At 37.6% G+C, this 9992-nt stretch overlaps 1 long non-coding RNA gene across 1 annotated transcript; it reads right to left on the bottom strand.

The window, feature by feature from the left end:
• Nucleotides 1–1225: 1225 nt before the first annotated feature.
• On the bottom strand, nt 1226–7473 carry LOC311527606. Its single transcript, XR_014713401.1, has 2 exons — nt 7353–7473; nt 1226–1674 (listed from the first exon to the last, which is right to left on the bottom strand). It is a non-coding gene; the product is annotated as an uncharacterized lncRNA (long non-coding RNA).
• Between the last annotated feature and the right edge of the window lie 2519 nt (nt 7474–9992).

Below are 9992 nucleotides of genomic sequence, written 5' to 3'. Positions count from 1 at the left end.
TAGCTGACTTCACTGGTTGCGCCACTCCACAGGGTGGGAGGGGCAGCTGAATCTGCCCACAGGCAGCACTACTGATGGTACAGCAACTTTGGAGGAAGAGTCTGTGGTCCAGCAAGCTATTGTTGACCTCCTGTGTGCACAGACAGGGCTGTTTTCCTATGAAACAGAGGTGTTTGCACATAATATCAAAGTCAAAGTGGCAAAATTATATACTTCAATTAACTGAGCTGGTTTTTCAGCCCTCATTTTTTATCTGTGCCATTTTGTTTTTTGTTTGCATTGCACAATGAGGTCCTGCTCCATGACTAGGGCTCCTAGTTGCTACAGTTAGACAAATAAATAAATAAAAATAAAATATGTCTTGGTTCTCTTTTCACTGGAGACATTTTTGTCATTTAAGTGAGGTTTTCAAGCTGGAAAATATGAATATAAGGCACTTGATGAAATGGAGGGTACTTCTTGACTAAACCAAACCCAACCAAAAGTTCTTCCAACAGAGCAGGATATGTAATACATACATCAAAATCAAGAAGATCATGTTCATGGTTTCACCAGGAATAGGACAAGTTTCTTTCATTCACCTCCAGTAGTGGCACGAATTTAACTATATTGCGTTAGCAGACGCTGCTATATTAATTAAAAATGTAGTTCTAATTATTTACCCTAGTTGGTTCATACAAATCTCAGAAGTGTAATCAGTGGGCTTCCTTAAGGATTTTCTCAGTATTCAGAAATAGAAAGGGTTTTTCTTTTCACTTTACTCGGGAGTCTATTTAGACTCTGCTTTTTTTACTTCCAGGTCACCAGTCCTCATCTGGGCCAGTTGTGTCAATAATGCTTAGCAATCATATAGTACTTTTACATGTGCAAAACATTGTATGGATCCACTAAATTAATCTCACAAAACCCTTTTGAAGTAAAAGGGAAAGTATTATTATCTCTATTTTACAGATGTGGAAACTGAGGCAGAGAGCTAAAGTGACTCATTCTTTGAGGAAATGGCAGAGACTGGAATAGAAATCCGGATAATCAGACTCTTAGCCCTGCACTTGTTCTTCCATGAGTAGTTATGTCTGATGGATGATTCTTCAGTGGTTTGATGTGCTGAGATTAGTTCTTGCATCTGAACATAGCAACAAAAAATTTACAAAGAAAAATATCATTTTTTATGATGAAAATTTTCTTTCTTTTTTCTCTTGAAAAAATGAGTTAGGACACTCAGGGGTCAGATCATTGTAATTTAATAGGACAAGAGAAGATGAGTATGAGACTCTTAGCAAACCTTTACATATCCTTGGCATATCTTTAGTCAAGTGTTTACTTTCAGCACAAGTTGTGTTTAGCATGGCAGATGGATAGCCTTGTTGCAAACAGCAGAAAGAAGCTCAAAGCAAAGAGAAGTGGAGGGAAGAAGTGGTGAGGTTAGAGACAAAGAGGCCTGGCACTAATATTCTGCAGCTCATGCTTTGTTGGGTGCATGAAGGAGGTAGACAATATTCAAACTCTATCTCCAGCACATGGTGAATGGTAAAGAGTGGATGAGGAATTCTTGGTTTTTCTTCCTTTGTCAAGTTCTCTTTTCTTCCGTTTCCAATCCCCTCTCATCTCCACACTTCACTTTTTCTCAGTCAGACGAAGGACTCATCTTGAATAGAAAACGCTGCATCATCTAAGCTGTTACAACATAATAGAGAATGATGTAACTCTACACAGCCTGTCATGTACCCTGGAAGTGTAATTAATAGGTGTGCTCTCCCCACTACCCAAGCCTTGACTGATACAATTTGGGATATCAAATACCAGCCTGAATTGTTTGTTGTGGGTACAAGTAACACAGGTAAGAACACCTGTGAACCAAATACTCTTTATGAATTCTGGCCCCCATTCATTATATACTTTCTGCAAACAGTCAGTAAAAAGAACCAAACATAAATGATCATATAGCTTGAAGAATCAGACTTCTGCAATGATATGAGGCAAGACTATATAAAAACATGCTTTAAACAACAAAGTCATCAGTGTTCCAGGTCCTGCAGCATGGATTTCATTGAAAATCAAGTGCCCTTTAAGCATATTTTCATGAAAATATATCCAGTATCCCTTTCATTATATTTCCCCCCTCCCCCCTTTTCCCCCATTCTATTTCTGGTTTGACCACATATGAACCAAGATTAAATGATTTAGACACCTTTTTTTCCCCCAGCAGCTAGTTGCATTTGCAGTCTTCTAGAAAAGTGGTTAAAATGAATTTTAATATGTTGATGGCACTTATTGAAGAGCTTAATATTCATAATAAATACCCCTTGAAAGTAATCACTAGCACATCCTTTTGACAGAGGGGTCAAGGCTGCTAATGACAATAACTACTGCAAAATGCAATTCAGTCAATTACGTTAATTAAATTTCAAACTCTGTAATGTCTTCCCATTTATATAGTAAACTAATAGGGGGGAAGAATACCATCTTTATCTACCTCCATTTATATGTCCCAAAATGTTTCCTTATGTTTTGTTTTAACATTTGCAGCTCTCACCAGCTTCTCAGAACATTTAAGATAATTATGGGTTTGGCAAGTAAAGCTTATTCTTCAGCAAGAAAGGTTGAGATTTTCTTCTGAATGTTCTTTTATAGAATAAAAGCTTTTGCTTCACAGATACTAATCTGGTATTTACAGACTAGCTTATTTTGGATAGTGCTAGCATTCCAGCGTAAATGGTAGAAGTGTCTACATTTCAGCGAATCCTTTTTTAATTATATTGTTTGAAATTGGAGTGAAAAGGAACACAGCTGTCTGGAGATTTTAGTAGTATACAGGTAAGAGTATACATAATGAACTCATGAGAAATAACGGCAGCAGAGTTTTAATATATTTTGTGTCGAAGGTACTTTACACTATGGGCCGGATCCTCAGGTGGTGTAAATTGCCATAGCTTGATTCTATATAGGTTCTTACACCACACTCATCACAGCAGTATCTGAATTCCTATTGACTCTAATTCATATACACCAGCAGCAGATTTGACCCATGTTTGTAATGGTGTAATAATGTGTAAAATTTAAGTCCTACATTATCTGGAACATACATGAATTAAATTACAACCACCAGTGACAATCCTACTCTGAATTCAGTAAAATCAATAACATTGTTCACGTGCACACAGTAAGTACTCATGTGAACATTTGTAATGAGACAAGTGGGATTGTTTTTGAGGCAGCTACATGAATTTAGTGACTATTTTAGAGTTGTCTATCTTTTGGGGAGCCCCTTATTTTGCCAGTAGTATAATCTTTGTGATCAGCAGCAAATAAGGTTTGAAAAAGATCCCCCTAAGCAAATGCATTAGGTTCTGAAATACAGACTGGGGTATTTTCTTTGCATCTCTGTGTTTTCGCTGAACTCTTGTAAACCGCAACAGTATCTTCAGTGGGCTTCCAAGTTCTCTGACAATGCTATAAATTTCATTAGGAAGATGAAGTCCTACAGTGCAATTAACTCCAAAAGTGGTACAAAGCAATAGCTTGGAGATACTGGCCTACAGTACTTAGCACTTAACTCTGAAATTCAGATAAGCCCTATCAACTCAGGGTTGTGTTTAATGTTCACTCCTGCTTATATACCGCAGACACAACCTAGCGGTCACAGTGTTAACACTCCCTAATATCTATTACAATTAGTTTTTGATTAAGAGGCCTAGCATGGCTTTTGAAGCCTTTTATGTTGTGTCAAATGGCTAGTGATGGAGTGAGATGCACAGACACCTCCCAGTAACAAAGCATCTTGTAAAAGGTTTCGAGTGAACTATTTTATCATCCTAATGGAAACCAGATGACTCTAACTCCCCCTTTAATTTCAACTATTTACTGAAGAGTCCTTGTTTTGAATTACTTAAAGATTTATTCTAAACCACTATCTCATGCATTAAGAATCACGACTAGCAAAGCCATTTCAAGTGGAGCAAAGCTTTTAAAGACAACTGTGACCGTGTCATTGCATTTTATTCTTAAGCATATACACTTTGTAATGCTTTTGAATTTTTATATCTCTGCTTAAATTTTCTTTCTGATTATCACAAACACAGCTTTTATTCAAACATTTTGACACTGTAGTGGAGCTTCTAGTTGTGATGGCGATAGCCAGGGGTTTTATTCCACATTAGGATTACTGATGACCACAATTTGGCCCTGATCCTCCATGTTGGGCCTGATTCTTAGCAGAGTAACCTTGTTGACTTCAGGAGAATTACCTGAGACAGGGCTGCAGGATGACGCGTGTAGAGGAAAAGCTTGTCCTCAGTATGCAGTTCAATTATTTCAACTGAGCAGTGAGATCTTAGGAGGAAAACCTGAGCCACGCTGTGTTGGTTACTCCATCGTAATGGCTGGAATTAGCTCCCAGGGTTCTAGCATTCCCCATCTGTCGATGGAAGGACTTCAGGGTGGATCACCTATCGCTGCCCCTACTCCCCTCTGGCACATCCTTTCCCTTGGCCCAAGTCATTCTGCACCTTGCTGCCCCAGGAATCATCAGAGAAGTGGGCTCACTACTGCAGCCTCAACTCCTGCTGCCTCCCGGCTTGTGCAACAGAACTCCCCCATTTCCATGCAGCCTCCCCAACACAAAGAGCAAGGCTCCCCCCCCCCCCCCCGCATGAGCTAGGATATGAACTGTTTATCATGATGTCATGTAACACTGTTGCTTACATCTGTGTCAGTATTTTACTATGCATACTCTCCCATTCTCTGTGGAATGTCCTTCTAAGATATGTCCAGGCAATACACTAGAATATTTTGTACTCAGTAACCCTATTTGTGTCAAACAGTAAAATATTTCTATATATTTAAATAGTATTAGGATGTTGAATGGTATTAATGAGTAACATGGATAGTTTAATGAATATGGAAAATTGTAGCTAAATTAATATTGAAAGAAACTCTTGCATCAGGAAAGAAAGAGGTAAAGAAAAAAAGCTTTAAGCATGTAGGAATAGGTCATGTATTAAAGTATAACCATTAAAAATGTTTTGAGAAACCAATGATTACTCTGAATAAACAGAAGGCATTGTGCTTTATTTATAAAAAAAACACCAAGCAAATATTGACTTCTCTTGAGGTGGTTATCAAGATTTATTGACCCTTTGGGACAATGAATCTTCAGAGTTACAGAAACAAGTAGTCAATATGTATTGTTATGAAACAGTCATTGCAAATGTTTTTACTGTAAATATCTCCATTCGGTTGATGGATTTCAAAAGTCTGACTAGTTTCCCTTTGAAACCAACATTCCATAATATGTGGAGATGTACTTTAGCGGTACAGGAAAAACAAAGAAACATCTGTTCACTTCCTGCAAGGGGACAAATAACTGCTGCCAATTAGGATGCCATTATTTATATATGTGATCTTATTGGCTCATCAAAATTGAATAATATTTGTCATCACCAAACTCAGCAGCATATATGGAATGCACTAATTTCTATAGATGATCTGATTGCATGATACTGTTCCATACTTCACTGTTATTGATTCCTGAAGTTGGACTTCAGAAAGTTACTGACTCTTTACCTTGATGTTATCAGCCAATTGCGAGGAATTTATTTATTTATTTATTTAAAATGTATGGGACAATACTACTTAGAGCTACAGATGGGCCCAGAGCTGGTTCTAGGTAGGGATGGGTGAGCAGAAGTAGCAGCCGGGGGGTGCTGCCCTGTTGTGCTGCTCAGCTTTTTCTTTCTCGACTATTTGGGACAAGGGGCAAGGGGGGCATGTTGAAAACATTTTCTGCTCTGGCCTGCAAAATGGCTGGAGACATTCCTGGATTGGCCTTAACTGCACAATTCAGATTTGGATCCAGGTCTTAACAAATTCCAAATTTCAGAGGTGCATGAATTTGATCCTGGCTCATCTTTGTTTAGAAGTGACTTAATAATAATAAATAATAATGGAATACATTACACATTATACCCTGAGATCTAAAAACACATCACAAACATTAATTCATTAAGCTTCACAACACCTCTTCAGTGCAGGCAACTATTATCTACATTTTACAAATGGGAAAATTGAGACACTGAAACATGAAATGACTTCGTGACGGTCACACGTGGAATCAATGGCAAAGCTGGAATGAGGGCTCAGGTGCGCCGATTCTCAGTCCCTTGCTCCAACGACTAGGCAAAATTGCATCTTACACATCTTTGAAATTAGTACTCTCAAAGTCAATTAAGTACAGAAACATACTAGAGGCCAGATGCTGGCTGCCCCTGAATGTGTGCATAAAGGAGCTGGAGGACACAGATACACTGTACAGCTGAATAGAGGGCAATCGGTTTTCCCGTGCTTGTCCTCCTTGGACTTGATCCAAAGCCCATTGAAAGCAGTGGAAAGATTCCCACTGACTTATGCAGTCTTTGGCTCAGGTCCCATGACTGCCAGGTTCTGGGGAGCCATATTGTTGGCCAGTCCCCAAAAGGGGCACAGTAAGAGTGTGTCAAGGATCCTGACTCTCTGTGCACTGGCTGGCAGTCAGAAGCTGGCACTAAGGGGAAAATAGACTCACCTTGTGAGTGTGCCCTCTCCGCAGATTTGCCCATAGGCAGCGTGGTCTGGTTTAAAAGCTAAGAACTGGCCCTAAGTAAACTATACAGATTGCATTGTTAACATCCTGGCTAGGAAGATTTAGTTGGGGTTGGTCCTGCTTTGAGCAGGGGATTGGACTAGATGACCTCCTGAGGTCTCTTCCAATCCTAATATTCTATGATTCTAACATTTTTTTCCATGGCATCTTGGGCCTGGAATTGGCATCCTTTTTTATATATTTTAAATTGAAATAAATATCTGATCACACCCATTTAGAACACACTGTGATTTTTTACATACTACGCAAATGGGCTCTGATAAGGTCTCCTGGGATTATAATATGGGGAAAGACACTTTATCCAACACTTTCCTATATCAACACAACAATATTTGTCAGCCATTACTTTCTCCCTAACCATTACTGGCATATAACAGCACTCCTGGTTCACCAACCCAACCATCAGAAAGCTTTTCTGTTTCGCGATGTAACATGCCATCTACTTTAACTCGATGCTTTGACCCCTTTTATTGTTCTCTCTCTTTCCCTCCACTCTGTTCTTCGATTGTGAATTCACCTTTTAGCTGATGGTAGATGCTGTTATAACGTAACCCAACTTAAATAATGTAATTTTCAAGATGAGTATGTCATATTGGGTACAATACACATTTTTTATTGTGACTGTATCACACTTGAAAGTAACGTCATTTATCAAATACAAATATTTGTGCACACATACATATAGAATCTAATATATAAGTATTATAATGCTTACCATTCAGTCCCTTATGAGTATTCATTCCTCAAGTTTTGCATCATTTTTATTACCAGGAAGAAAACCCAATAGGGCTGGACAGAAAAGATACAGTTGAGCTGAAGAGCTAACCATAAATGAACAAAAATCTCACTCCTCAAGGCATATTTGAGAGAGAAATGCTGAGAATGCAGGTGTGGTTTGGTTTTTTTTTAAATCTTGGTAAAACTTTTACCATTGGCAATTTAAATACATTTTGCTGAGAATCAATACACAGCTCCCATGATCATCAATAGGACACTAAACTCCAACATTTATATATTTTAATATTTTTTTTCAGTAATGATCTAAAGGAGGGGCTATATTTAAAGGAACAGATAAGTTTGGGGATGAAATCAATCCTTTATTTCTGAGATGTCGTCAACAGAGAGCATTGTGAGCTCAGGGTTAGAATCAATTGCAGAATAAATAGCTCTGCAACACTTTTTATCAATGATTCAAATAACTTTACTGTGGCTGCCTGAATTAAAAAATAATTTGTTGGGAAGGCAAAGGAGAGAGCAAGTGAGAAATTAATGTCTTAAAATTAGGTTTCCTCTAGATTTAATTCCAGATGCCTTTATATATTAGTTCTTGCCCTTCCCAAAGTTACTTCTCTCCAATATTTTCATGAGCTTGTTGTAAACTGCCAGTTTTCCTGTGTTAATTATTAATATGACCTGTTTATGTACTAGTTATCCAGCTAACCATTAATGTCTGTTTACTCATTGATGACCTTTGCAACTGCGTACCAGTCTCTTGGCCTGTAAATGTCAACATTTTTTAAAATAATCAAAATGCTCTTCATATCTTATGACTATCTAACCAGCCCCTTAAAGATTTTTTATTTAATGGAAAAACAAAATGTAAATACTGTCATTTTGCAAGGATTACAAGTCACAGAATTATAAGTGAAGGGAGTTTAAGTGAGAAAATCTGGAAGAAAAAAATCTCACTATAAAATTCTCTCACTTTTGTACTAAAAACCAAAAGCCACCCAATCAACACTAGAGGACCAGGACCTAGTCCTGGGGAATAGAACACATTTTTCTCAAAATTTCATTGATAAGCACTTCCACATTCAAATAAGTCTGCAGGATTTATCTCTAGTTAGGCAGTCAGTATACATTTAGCTTGACACTGGCAAGACATTTCTATTCCACACACTCTCCTCCTAATGGCTAAAACTTAGATTAGGCAATATAGCTGGATTAAGGCTGCAAAGGGTGACCTTAATTTTACCCATCACTGCAAACTGTGTATCTTTGGTTTTTGCTAATTACGTTAGCCTAATTTAAACAGACAATCAGAAGCCCAGTTAAATACAAAAAGGAAAGCATTTCCCCCTAGAAATGTTGTGTATGATGGTCTCTCCCTAGCTGTTAGTGAAATTATAGAAGCAGACAGCTTTTCTTTTCCTTGGTCAACTAACATCCTTGACTAGGAAAAGCCCCCTTGAAATATTATCTTTGCAATAACATTTACAATTTCTAGATTTGAAACTGGCTTTTTACTGAAATATTTTCAAATATTAACATCTTCCTGTCCATAAGTAAGAGTGGTGGCATTTACAGAGATTACAGTTTTGAGATATGTCATGTGTGTATGTTCACATTTTCTCGTTTGTTGAGTTCTAACTTCAATAACATTTGGGGGGGGTATTAGCTACAACCCAGAATGCTTACTATGACTGCCATTTTGTGTTGAATTTATCTTATAGAAAGTAAACTGTGGAGCAATCTGTCAGAAGTCATTGTATTTGCAATCTTTGAGGATTTGGATTGGGACTGGGTGGAAGGTAAACTTCCTAGATCTCCGCTCTGAGCTGCATAGACCATTTCGGTTCAATATTGTGAAGGAATTTGGCTGGGCAGTAACACATTTCCTTAAACACTATGCTTCTGTACAGGATGGTTATACAGTACTTCAAGCATATAAATGCCTCTCAGGTTTTCTGTTATCTGAATGATAACTCACCTTGTCTTTCTCAGTGTGGTAGGTAATAAATAGAAATCTGGACAAGAAGTGAGACATTCTGACTTAGTTAAATCTTTTGGTGTCCTGAAAAAGACAAGTAGACTCAATTACTATGCCAGCAACTATATAAAGATTGTCAAATTAAATATAAAAGCTTATGTTTAAATAATGGTATGACAAAACCCAAGAAAAAAGAGAAAAATCAAAGCTATGCTGACATTGTGACCTGAAATCACCATGCTATGGAAAAAAAAAAAAGATGCCCTCTAAAATGTGTATTATTGTCCTAAGCTTCTAGAATAGAGATTGAGAGGCTATACTTGGGTAAATCCATATTAACCTAGACTCTTAAACAACTGGCTATTGAGGCATTAATTCATGCTGTGTTCCCACTATACTATAACCACTTCTTTTTGAAACAATTCCACAGTTCATTTGCTAAATATGTATGCATAAAAGGTAATAATACTAATGCCTTACACTTTCAAAGAGCAGCTTAATTAAGCCTCCAAAAATTCGTATGAGGTTAGATAAGTGATATATTGATTTCACTTCACACACCACTGAAATGGTTCAAACACAACAGCGGTTTAATAGTGCACAGTAACACTACACAACAGGTCTGCAACTGAAGAAGCATACCAT

This window comes from Lepidochelys olivacea, assembly GCF_965140295.1.
Source record: "Lepidochelys olivacea isolate rLepOli2 genome assembly, chromosome: 10".
In the NCBI taxonomy this organism is placed as follows: domain Eukaryota; kingdom Metazoa; phylum Chordata; order Testudines; family Cheloniidae; genus Lepidochelys; species Lepidochelys olivacea.
The sequence above is the reverse complement of the archived record's forward strand: the minus strand, read 5'-3'. Positions and strand labels throughout refer to the sequence as shown.